Source organism: Dermochelys coriacea, chromosome 7 (genome assembly GCF_009764565.3).
Source record: "Dermochelys coriacea isolate rDerCor1 chromosome 7, rDerCor1.pri.v4, whole genome shotgun sequence".
Lineage (NCBI taxonomy): Eukaryota > Metazoa > Chordata > Testudines > Dermochelyidae > Dermochelys > Dermochelys coriacea.
In genome coordinates, this window is record NC_050074.1 from 6,349,122 (window position 1) to 6,361,781 (window position 12,660).

Consider the following 12,660-nt stretch of genomic DNA (forward strand, 5'->3'; position numbering starts at 1 on the left):
CCCCTACTGTTACTCACACTTTCTTGTCAACGGTTTGAAATGGGCCAATCCGAATATCACTACAAAAGGTTTTTTTTCCCTCCTGCTGATAATAGCCCACCTTAATTAATTGGTCTTGTTACAGTTGGTATGGCAACACCCATTTTTTCATGTTCTCTGTGTATATATATCTTCCTACTGTATTTTCCACTGCATGCATCCGATGAAGTGGGCTGTAGCCCACGAAAGCTTATGCCCAAATAAATGTGTTAGTCTCTAAGGTACCGCAAGGACTCCTCGGGTTTTTTTTTGCAGATACAGACTAACACGGCTACCCCTCTGAAACAAAGCAAAACTGTAACTTCGCCATATGCTACATACTGCTTAATGCCAGGTCATGGATTCTTTCCAACATGATTTGCCAGCTTTGATGGAGTCGGAACGGAGTTTGTCAAAACATGAGAGTTCAACAAACACATGAACCGAGCAAGCATCGTAAGCCATGCTGCCAAAGGGGAACAGCATTGCTGAATCCTGAGAAAAAGATGAACCAAGGGCCAGGTCCCTTAAGGCTCTATGTAATTCCAGTACGACCACACTGTTCATGGGAATTACAACCATGAAGTACTCACCCTACTGATGCACTAGATGATGACAAAAACACCGGGGAATGTACCGTAGAGACCAATCCTGCACTGACATGGTGGATTAGATGAGCTAATAAGTCTCTCTCATATCTAAATGGCCTTTTAGGAGAGCTCACACAGTTCTCTTCCCCTCCCCCCACCCCCACCTTAGTCTGTACGTGTTTCATCAGTGCATTATTTAAGACGTGCTGGATGATGCTACTTTGGCGATTAGCTGCATATTCTGCTTTTCATTATTTGTACTGTGATAGTGCCTCAAGGGTTCATTCAGAGATCATGGCCCCAGCGTACTAAGCTCTGTACATGAAATAACATAGATTCTCCCTCCCCCAAAGAGCCTGCAGTCTAAGCATATGACAAGAGACAACAGGTGGATGCAATAGCCACTTGGGGGGGAACACAGAACAATATGGAGATGATTACTTCTCAGGCACATAATGCCTCATGCAGATGTAAATGAGAAACCTAAGAAACATTAAAGCAGCCCAATTCCATACTCAACAGAAAAGCAGCGCACCAATCAGAGCAAAACTTGCCTAATATGAACATTTTTATATTTTATTTTCATTCAGTTGACTCCTTTTTACTCTTAATTTTAAAAGCGATAAAGGGACTTGGTTTAAAATCACAATGCACTTTGAATTTTAAAAGATCTTCAAAATGCCTTCACACGTGACTCTTTCCCAGTGGTTTTCTCTAGATTATGCCAGCTGGCACCGATCAGTTGTCTACTTACGCTGGAGCCTAAAATGCAACAGAATATATAGTACTAAACAATCAAAATGATTACGTCTTTGCTCCTAAACCTTGGTAGCACATGTGCTTTCCCAAAAGGATAGATTAGAGTGGGGAATGCCCTTTCCTTCTCAGCAAAGAAACAAAGCTATTTGTGAAATGACCAATGATTAATGTGTCAAATTCAGTGTTTCAGCTGATGGGAAGTTTCGGACCGCATCATGGGAAAGAGAGAACAGATTAACTCAGTTACTGGGATTATAACCAGGCAGAGGATCAGGAAATATATGGATGAAAAAGTGTTTGCTCCTGTCACACATCCCAAGGTAAGTGCACCTCTGACCTCCATGAGGGCACCCCACTTATGTATCAGAGTCTGAGACAGATTTTATGGGCACAAGGGATATTCAGAGACTATGTTATCAACCTTTAAATGCTATGAGCTGTGGATTCTATTCTAGCTCCCTAGGGGAACTAGAGGGGTTTCCTGAAGGAAATCACTGAAGCAAGGGGCAGCAATTAATGCAAATTTCTAGGCAGGTAATCAAGTCTGAGGAAGCCTCTCCCCCTGGGGGAAATGGCAAAGACTGGTTTATGAAGGCTAACAGAGAACTGAAAACTATATAAAGTGACCAGACTGACAGTGGGAGGGAATCCAGGAAGTGACATGACACTGTGACCGAGAGGGACAGAACCTATGGAAAGAGATTGAAGTATTTTGTTCCTATCAGGATCACTGGGTGAGAGATGGGTGACTGCTCAGTAAGCTAAAACCTACTTATAAGCTGGTTACTATTAAGATCTGTTGTTTTTTCTGTAATGCTTTTGTTCTGAATATCAAATACTTTGCTTGCTGAAGGCTGGCTGGTCACTGGTTAACCCTGTCATTGCCCCCAAAAGAGAGGAGCTCTGAAGGCGTGGAACTAAACTTGGACCTGGTAAGACAATCACAGATTCAGTCCACGGTCTAGTGGGAAAGAGTCATGGGATTCTGCCCTGAGAAAGATGATTCTCGTCCTCCAAGGCTTTGGGGTCTAGGCTAGTGGAAGCACTGCTGGGCTCTCCTGAGTGGCTATAGCTGCTCTCCTATTGCTGAACCTGTGAGAGGAGAAAGTAATGGTGGAAGCAGTGGGGAGGGCATCCAGCCTTCAATGGACTCCAGAACCTGCTGGTTGAAGCAACACAGGGAACGGCTCCACTGCCGCCATGCCTGTGAGACAGAGGGAACAAAATTTTGTCGAAGAGGTTCATCAGTTCTGGAGAATATGGACTGAGTTTAGGAAGGCAGTGGTCTCCAGCAGATAGAGCACCGGCCTGGGAGTCAGAAAACCTGGCTTCTATTCCCAGCTGAGCCACTGAACTGCTGTGTGACCTTGGCAACTCACTTCCCCTCTTTCTGCTCGGTATCCCCTCCTGATCTCTGTCCGTCTTGCCTCTTTAGATTGTAGGCAATTCAGGGCAGGGGCTTTCTTTCATGCGCCTGTATAGCCCCTAGCAGGATGGGGCCCCATCACAAGTGGGGCTATAGGTGTTGCTCAACATAAACAATTATGATAATAGTAAGAGGATACAGAAGGAAACCTCCCTGACACCTGATTATATTTGCCTGCACCAGAGTTTCAGGTTCTCCCCGCAAACATTTCTCTGCAAGGCCCTGTGTGTTCAAAAGTGCCTGAACTTCATCTCATCAACGCAGCTCGATCTCTGCTCAAAGAAAGTGAATTTTATAACATGCAGAGCTGCTTTATATTTGCACAAGACCCTCACTCTTCTGCAAGTTGAAATGAGGGAGGGGGGCTGCATAATGATAGCACTGGGGCAGAGAAACCCAGCCTGGCAATTATGTCAGGGTTTGATTAGAGTTGAGGGGCAGATTCTCCACTGTGCCCCAGCTTATCTCTGCTTCTAATGACCTATAAGGGGCAATAGTGAGCAGGACATAACCAAGAGCGGTCTTGAGGTTGCTATAACTTGCACTGGAGAGACTCGGAATTCTGGGAGCACAAAGGGGACTTAAAGCCAGCTTTCTCTGCCCCCTTCCAATATTCCTGCTGCCCTGAACTTAGCAACAGAGCAGGTCAGAACTGATGGCTCAGAAATGATGACGATATAGCCGGATTTGGAGAACTACGACTGTTAAGTTTTTGACAGGTGTTTTTAGCGACGGTATCCACAGAACTTATTGCTGTGGCCATCACTCAAGCTCTCACACCAACTGTACAAGTCTTTTATTCTTTATTTTGCATTTTTGTTTTTAAATAATACATAAGAATGCAAGTAAATGCAAGCCCTCTTCACCACCAATCCTCAGCCCTCCTTTACCCATAATGCCATAGATCAGGCTCATATACTGCTCTCTGGAGGATCAGGCACGGGTGCTGGAACTAGGGGTACTGGAAGTAGGGGTGCTGCCGCACCCCCTGCCTTGAAGCGGTTTCCATCATATACAGGGTTTACAGTTTGGTTCAATGGCTCCCAGAACTCCCACTATACAAATTGTTCCAGCACCCCTGGACTCAGGTTTTGAATTGCTTCTAATGCTGAGAAAGAAAGATAGCCTTTAAAAGCCTGGGCAATTCATGTTAGAACTCCCTTTAAAAACAAAAGAGGCTCCCTCTGCAGCTCTAACGAGATTCTCAGGCCTTCCATCATGCAAATTCACAAATTAAAAGCAGCGACCCTGCAGATGCAGAGGAAGAGCGGATGCTCTTTGCTTTTCCTCCTTGTCAATTTGAATGATCCTTGTGCCACCAGCAAACAGAGGCTTAACAAGTGCCTCTCTGCATTGTACGGCATCCTCCTGACATCTGCAGAAGAGGTTCCTCTAGTTTCCTTACTCAGACGCAATTAACAGAAGAAATACATTACTATCAGCTGGTGTTTGTCAGGGATTTGCTCAGGTTTTGATTGGCACAGCCCTTCAGATATGTTCCAGCAGTTAAATTCCCTTGTGCCTCCTCCTCCTTTTGCATCTCTGGCAAGACTAATGCGCACCACCGTCCAAGTCCCATAATTCTTCCTTGACACAATTTGTTTTCCCTGCACATTCGGCCCCTACTTGGACCTCAGTGAACATTTACGACTTAGTGACTGTTCAAGGACGCTGCCTAATGTATGACTCCTCAGAGAGGATCTTGTTTATAAGAGCTTCAAATGATGCACATAGCGATTATACACACACACGGATGAGTACACTAGGTGCAGAGCATTGCTCTTAAAAATAGCATGGACTGCATCACTGTGTTCGTTCTGAAATAGAGAATTCAGGCGCTCACTCCGGTGCCCGTGGGAACATTCGTTCACTATGCTCAATACCAGCTGCTGAGGTTGGGGGCGGGGCGGTTTAACTCTTTGACAGTCTAGAGATACATCATTCTAGCAGCACACCACTGTGAGCTGACATCGGGGTGGCACCAGAGGGAGAGAAAGGTGGCTCTAAGCTACCTTAGTGCCACCAGTATTCTGAGCCTAGCCCAGGGCCTGCCCCGCTCCTGACACAAGTTAAAGGAGCTTGAGGGCTCTTCCACAGCAGAGAATAGCTGGAGATCCGTGTGCTCTCTCCTTACCCCCCTTGCTAGGGGCTCAGTGCCCTAGACAAAGAAACAGGTGTCAGGGCCAACCACCAACTCTCCCCATTTCTCTCCCCTTAAGGCTTCTTCCTTTGCTCTGTTATGGGCCATGAATTCCTCTCCCAGGTCTGGGCTGTCTCACCAAACCATCATCCCCCCTCCCATACACACACACACTTGGTGTCACTTACCCAAACATCTAGTTGCCTCTCTAGGCCTCTTCATAGCCCCTTTCATTGGTTTCTTCAAAACCTTCTCCAAGACCTTCCCAGACCAAAGCTACTGCCCCTTTCTTAATGTCTCCCTCAGGAGAGAAGCCTTGCTGCACATCTTGAGCCTTCCTTCTTTTGCGGGGGGAAGGGCTGTTTTATATCCTCCAGCACTCCTTCCCAGCATTCTTTGCTGTGAGGTCTAACACTCCCATCAGCTGTGGGAACTACTCCTCCCAGAATTCCCTTGTTTTGAACTGAAGCAGAGAACTGGACTGTGCTGGGTCTGCACTGCTGTCAGGGCCATTCTGTGGTCCTCATTCTCATGTAGCTTGAACAGTTCTACTCAGTTAAGGGCCACTGGATTTAGCTGTTAATTACATGGCTGTAAATTTGATGTAATCCCACTGGCATAAAGAAAATTACTCCAAATTCACACCAGTGCTCATTAGCAAAATTTGGTCCAAAACATCTCCATCAAACCTGACACAGATAGAAAAGTGTGCGTTACATGTTGCAATCACTCTCTGAGAGCAAGACAACTACTCTTTCATTCAGATCTGGCTAATAAGAAACTCCCTAGAAGTTCTCCTAGGAAGGACCAATACCCAGATGTACCCTGTATCTCATTACATCCTGTGAGTTTCTGCAATCCCACACATGGGAATGACAACAGATATTTCTAGATTTATAAATTCCAGGTGCAGTTGTCTAGCTTCCCGCTCCTGCATTATCCTTTTATGAGCAGGGAGACTGAAGTTAAGGTAACCTCATGGTGATCCCCATTCTCACAGAACATAGATGATTGCAATGCAGTGTCATAGAACTCTGAGGTTATGAGTATTAGACTAAGTGCCTAGAAGCCAGTATGGTGTCCATTTTCTACTGCAAAATGTTATGCATATGGTGCTATGGAAATAATTAGCAATAAGCCCATGTAGCTACTATCTCATGGATGCCTATGGGCACACTACAAAGCCAACATTTCTGGCGGACAGTGCTCTTGGATATCAAATAGCTGATAAAAAGCTGATGACAGCAAACTTTTTATTTTATTATTGCAATAATACTAGCACAGGGGAGAGAAAAAACACTTTTTCTTTGACTGCTCTTTACGAAACACTATGCCAGATTTGAGTAATATTTTTGTTGGGTTTTCCAATTTTCCTGAGCATATGGAATTCCTCTTTGTTATTTATATATTTTGGACATATAATGAACAGGCTAGTGATAGTTATTCAATAGGTAGTTATAAGACATCGGCCAATAATTTCATTTCCAGAGTTGTAGGAAACCAGCACAGATGTAGAAAATAGCACTTTTTAGTATTATGAAGTGTCGGTTTTCTATAAAACATGAGAATCTGGTTATCATCACAGCTATTCATTAAAATTCAAACAGTTACAGGCTGTATAACAATCCCTAAAACTAACATTTTGGAAACCTAACACTTAAGGGGCAAGTCTTGCATCTCTCGCTCACCCAAGACTGCTGTTGAAGTCACTGGGAGTTTTAGGATGTGAAATGTGATTTTGCCCTCAAGAACGTGGACTAAGAACAGCCAAATGTCTCCTCAAGATTCACTGGAAATACATGTGTCCGTGTCCATTAACAGTGTACAATACAACACAGCAATGGCTATTGTTGTGCAACTGATTGCAATGTATTACAAGGGAAATCTGTATGCCTTAGGAAGGATGTTAGAAGAGGCTTCAGCAATGATTAAAATGTAAACTCTTCTACCACTACTGACAATTTGTCCATGAGAAACATAAAACTTATTTTCCTCATGATTTTAGCTGTGTAAATATTTTCGTGTCTAGGATGAAGTACAATAGAACGGAATTTTTAATGCAGTGGGGGGATTTTTTGTTTTGTGTATTAAATTATTGCTTTAACAGTGGAACTCATTGCCACAAATATTGATTCCAAGCTCTTACTGGGATTCTAAAGTCATTGGGACGATGCACATGCCTAATTGCATTGCTGGAACAGGGCCTTGTATCTAACATCCACTGTCACATTAAATAGGATTAACAAAAAAAAGGGGGAAGGCAAAAACACTTGTGTTACAGGGTATAAGACAGCCACTCACTGATGGGGACTGAGAAGGAATTTCCCCAGTGAATTGGTAATTCCATAATTATCCATGTTCCTTGCACGTTCCTTTGAAGCACACCTTTCAGGGCCGCTCTTGTATATGTCCAAACTGCAATGGCCGACTATGTTGGAGGGAGGGGTAAGGAATCACTGGGCCTCCAGCCAGAAGGCAACATGAGGTAGAAGTGATGAAAGGCATTCTTTAGGCAAGGGCTGGGGAGAGCTCACAGCAAACTAGAGCACATGGTAAACCAGACCATACCATTGCTCTGGCACTTTTTTGGAAGAGGGTGAATGATTCTTGTGATGACTGCTGGGGCCCTCTGCAGGCCGAGTGAGCTTGAGGAAACAGGTGAACCACTGGATCCTTCTCCCGAACCACCTCCGAGCCTTTGGAGGCTTCCTGTTGATTACAATAAGGAGGTCTTTTGGCAGTGCTGCGCCTCATTTCCTGAACGTTTCTGCATTGAACCAGAAGCAAACTAGCACAAAGGACTATTTGCCAAGGCAGGGGACTTATTTTCTACCTGCTCCTGCATATATCTCGGCTGAGCTATCACATGTGTCTGTGCATGCTCGGGGCAATGCCAGGCACTTGGATATTTGTTATGTGCTCCTGTATGTATACTAATGTGCTTGGTCTTCCTTTGTACATTCCAACAATGCTTGGAGCTTTTTCATCTCAATGTCACACCAGGATTTAATGCTCAAAGCTGATTTCCTATGTGCTTGATCTGTATTTTGGCTATTCTGGGAGGCTTCCTACCATTCCTCTATGTTTTTTGGCAATGTCATTGGCTGGTTTACTGCCTGTCCCTATATTATGTCAATTAGTAATGTGGAGTATGGGATTTGCATGCTTTTTATTTCATCCCTCTTGCACATCTGGATGCAGGACAAAAAGTATTTAAAGGGGTGGGAATGCCATCATTATTTTGGCTTCCTAATGTCAACTGGAGATCCAAAGTCCCGGATAAGAGGGAGGGAAGGGTTGTTTTGTCATTAGACTAGGTAATATAATGATCGACATTTTGAGACAACACTTTACATGGCTGCCTAGATCCACATCTACTTTAAATACTAATCAATATTCACAACAATTTGTAGCAGTGAAAAATTTAGCAATTATTCCCCCATGATTGCAAAATTTCACAACACTTGCTTTCATTTCATGAAGTTCTGACCTATTTTGCAATTTTTCAATGAGATTTTGCAGATTGCCTCATGCCCATGGGCTCCAGAAGCAATTTAATGCAGGCTTTTTACACTAGGCAAGAACAGAAGCAGGACAGAAGCAGGCTCTCTCTTGAGACATGTGGCAACTGACAGCAAGCTTACTACAAACATACCCTTCCCAGTTCAGCTATTAGAGACTAGCAGAGAATTTGAAAGAGACTTTCTGCTAACGAGATCCTGCTTTTGTTGTCAAGAAAAGTGCAAACATAAGGCAAAAACCAACAAATGATTAAAAACTTTAATTTTTACCACATTGAAGTGACTTTTTGGTCAGTTTTATCAGCACTGCAATTACAGGAAGATTTTCAAAGGTGCCCAACTCCTATGAGAACTAGTCATCTAGCTGCAATTCAAGCCTTTGAAAATCTTCCCTTCGAGTCCACAGAGCACCATTCCCCTAAATAGGAGTAAAAAGAAAAGGAGTACTTGTGGCACCTTAGAGACTAACAAATTTATTTGAGCATAAGCTTTTGTGAGCTACAGCTCACGTCATCGGATGCATCGGATGTAGCTCATGAAAGCTTATGCTCAAATAAATTTGTTAGTCTCTAAGGTGCCACAAGTACTCCTTTTCTTTTTGCAAATACAGACTAACATGGCTGCTACTCTGAAACCTTAATAGGAGTAAGTACCTGTGACTTGGCACAAATACAGTTCTTACAGAAAACTAGGGTTTCTTTGCCTTATCTCTCTGGCTTTGTTCCACAGAGACACTTCTGTGCCATTGCAGGCTCTGTGCAATTCCCCCGAGATGTCCACGCACCATAAGCAGCTTTTGCTTCAACCCACCTGATTCTTATTTTCCCGTTCCATAAATCTCCAAAATTACTTTATGATATCTGGGACTTATAACAGATGGGCCACATGCCAGATGGAATACAATGGACGGAAATGAAAGATAAAATGATTGGGCAGGAGTTGAACAGGAGATTAAATTACTCCCAAGTGGTTTGGATATGAAAGAGGATCTTCATTTTGGGGGGGAAAAAGTAAGATTCTCAAGATTGATTTTGGGTGGGGAAGAACTATAGATAAGATATTTACCATCTATTTCTGCTCTGATCTGCTACACGCCAATGTATTTTAAGCACTTTCTCTGTTCTATTCTCGTACCTCACTTACAATGTTTTTGCTGTTCTTTCTCTGGTTGACCAATGTTGGTAACACTAATAAAACTAGTTAGCTGCAGGATGGGCAAAGCAGGTCTCGATAAAAGCATGGTCTTCTGAAAAAAAAAAAGTGAGGCTGGCAGTCAGGAACTTCTGAGTTTCAAACCCAGTTTGGGCATTTACCCAGGGCGTGGCTTTGGGCAAACCCAGTTAGTCTGGATTCTTCACCCAGTGGAGAGTCCTGCCACCAGCATGCCCTTATGCTGAATGAGGGTGGAAAGGGAAGATATTGGCTAATACAAGAGTGATCTCTGCCAGTTGCAGGCTTCCGTGCACGGCGGAATTATCTGCTAGACATTGCTGGCCAACCTAAGTTCACTTTGAGCCACAAGAGCTTTGCAAAATGGATTTAGCAGATGGAAGAATTTGGCTCATTACCTCTCTGAACCTGAGCTTCTCCATCTGCAAAGACTAAATAGCTTGCCCAGCACATTGAACACGTAAATGCTTAGTAGTATGATTCTGATAAAATAGAATCAAGTCAAGGTGACCCCAAATTTTGTATCATGTTTTTTTTCATTGCATCTGAAATTCCTGGTTTAGGATGGAAATGAAGCAAGGAAGGTATTGTTTTTCTAGCGTAGAAGAAATGGGAAAGGTGCTACAAATTTCCTGGGAAAGCTCCATCTTCTGATATTTCCAGGGAAGACCAGAAAAGCCCAGACACATTTTTATGCACATAGTTAAATCTTCTGTGGCCTGTCCCATTGCCACCATAAGCTAAGTGCTGCATTCAAAATGTTGCTTTTGTAGCTGAGGACATTAAATGTGGGGCCAAATTCTGACTATGCCTGCAAGTATGCATGTTCCAGAACCACCACCTAAAAGTCCGCCCTTTCAGCCTTCGCTGGAAAAAAGCTGTTCAAAAAAGTCACAGGGAAAACATGTCACAGGCCTTCAATGAGAGGAGCCAAAGAGGATGGCTAACGGGGACATACACGTTGCTCCTTGTACCAAAGGATGGGCCTCTCCAGCTATATGATTCCTGCTTTTGGCACAAGTGGATGAATGATGGAGTTGGTTTAAGTTAGGATAAGCATGCACATTGATTAGGCAGCCAGTGGACTATGACCATGGCTCATGCTAATTCATACTGTGCTATTGCTTTCTGATGCTCCTCCTCTCTGTCTGTTGTATTCACTTCTTGTCTCTTGCCTTTTACTCACACTTGCAATGTGAGTTCTTCAGGGCAGAGACTCTTTTTTCTAATGTTTGAACACTGCCTAGCACAATGGGGTCCTGATCCCTACATGCTACGGTAAGACAAAGAATAAACAACAACAGAAAGCTTGCTTTTGCAACATGTGTGTGCGCCCAATGGGATGGTAAGCCACCTTTCCCGCAGTCACCAGAATTTCCACCCTATTTGCCAGAAAGCTACATTAACTTATTCAGCTCTTCTTTCTTTTAAATCACACAGACAAAAGCACTATAGAAAACTGGCTACTCAAGTTGGACATGAATCTAATGTATGGCTTCTATGCTTAAAGAATAGGTTGTATATGGGCAATTAAATACTTAAGACATTTTCTGGAAAATGGTTCAATGACCTATTTCTGCTGGGTTAGGTATCACACTTCTGACAGCACACATATATCTTTTGCACATATGTTTTTAATTAATCTACGAATCCAGAACTTTAAGCTTGAACTTCAATGAGTGTAGAATACATCATGTCTCATAATAGTCTAATAAACTCCTCTGTTTGACAAATATACAGTCTGATCTCAAGAATTCCATTCTCTCTGGCTCAGGAAAAGAATCAGCTCTTGATTCCCTGAAGCCAAAATCAGGATGCAATACTTCCAGAGCTCCTAAATTCGTGTTTCCTTAGACCCTTTACTGCTCTCACAACTTCAGTCTGTGTCTAGAAACGTCCATTTCTACTATCCTTCAGCCCCAAATCCTGGATGCTTTAGAACCTTTGAATGCAAATAAAGAACTGAACTAGAGACCCCTTATGCTGGTGTAACCCTTCTGCCAGGTGGAGTTGGCTGCAACAAGGGTTGGGTTCAATATCTAAGGGTTACTCTTAACAATACAAAACAAAACTGGCTCAAGCCCCCCTCCCAATAATCTAGGGAAATTAAACACCACCCCGGGCACCTCTAAGAGGTAATACTTTTTCAGAGATTCATAGATATTAAGGTCAGAAGGGACCATTATGATCATCTAGTCTGACCTCCTGCATAATGCAGGCCACAGAATCTCACCCACCCACTCCTGTGATAAACCTCTCACCTATCTCTGAGCTATTGAAGTCCTCAAATCATGGTTTAAAGACTTCAAGGAGCAGAGAATCCTCCAGCAAATGACCCATGCCCCATGCTACAGAGAAAGGCGAAAAATCTCCAAGGCCTCTGCCAATCTGCCCTGGAGGAAAATTCCTTCCCGACCTCATATATGCTGATCAGCTAAACCCTGAGCATATGGGGAAGATTCTGGCACCAGCCAGATACTCAGGAAAGAATTCTCTGTAGTAACTCAGATCCCACCCCATCTAACATCCCATCACAGGCCATTGGGCCTATTTACAATGAATATTTAAAGATCAATTCATTGCCCAAATCATGTTATCCCATCATACCACCTCCTCCATAAACTTATTGAGTTTAATCTTAAAGCCAGATAGGTCTTTTGCTTCCCCCTTCCCCCCCCCCACCGCTCCCCTTGTAAGGCTGCTCCAGAACTTCACTCCTCTGATGGTTAGAAACCTTCATCTAATTTCAAGTCTAAACTTCCCGATGACCAGTTTATATCCATTTGTTCTTGTGTCCACGCTGGTACTGAGCTTAAATAATTCCTCTTCCTCTCCAGTATTTATCCCTCTGATATATTTATAGAGAGCAATCATATCTCCCCTCAACCTTCTTTTGGTTAGGCTAAACAAGCCAAGCTCCTTGAGTGTCCTTTCATAAGACAGGTTTCCCATTCCTCAAATCATCCTAGTAGCCCTTCTCTGTACCTGTTCCAGTTTGAATTCATCCTTCTTGCCCTCTCGCAAGCTCAGACTCTG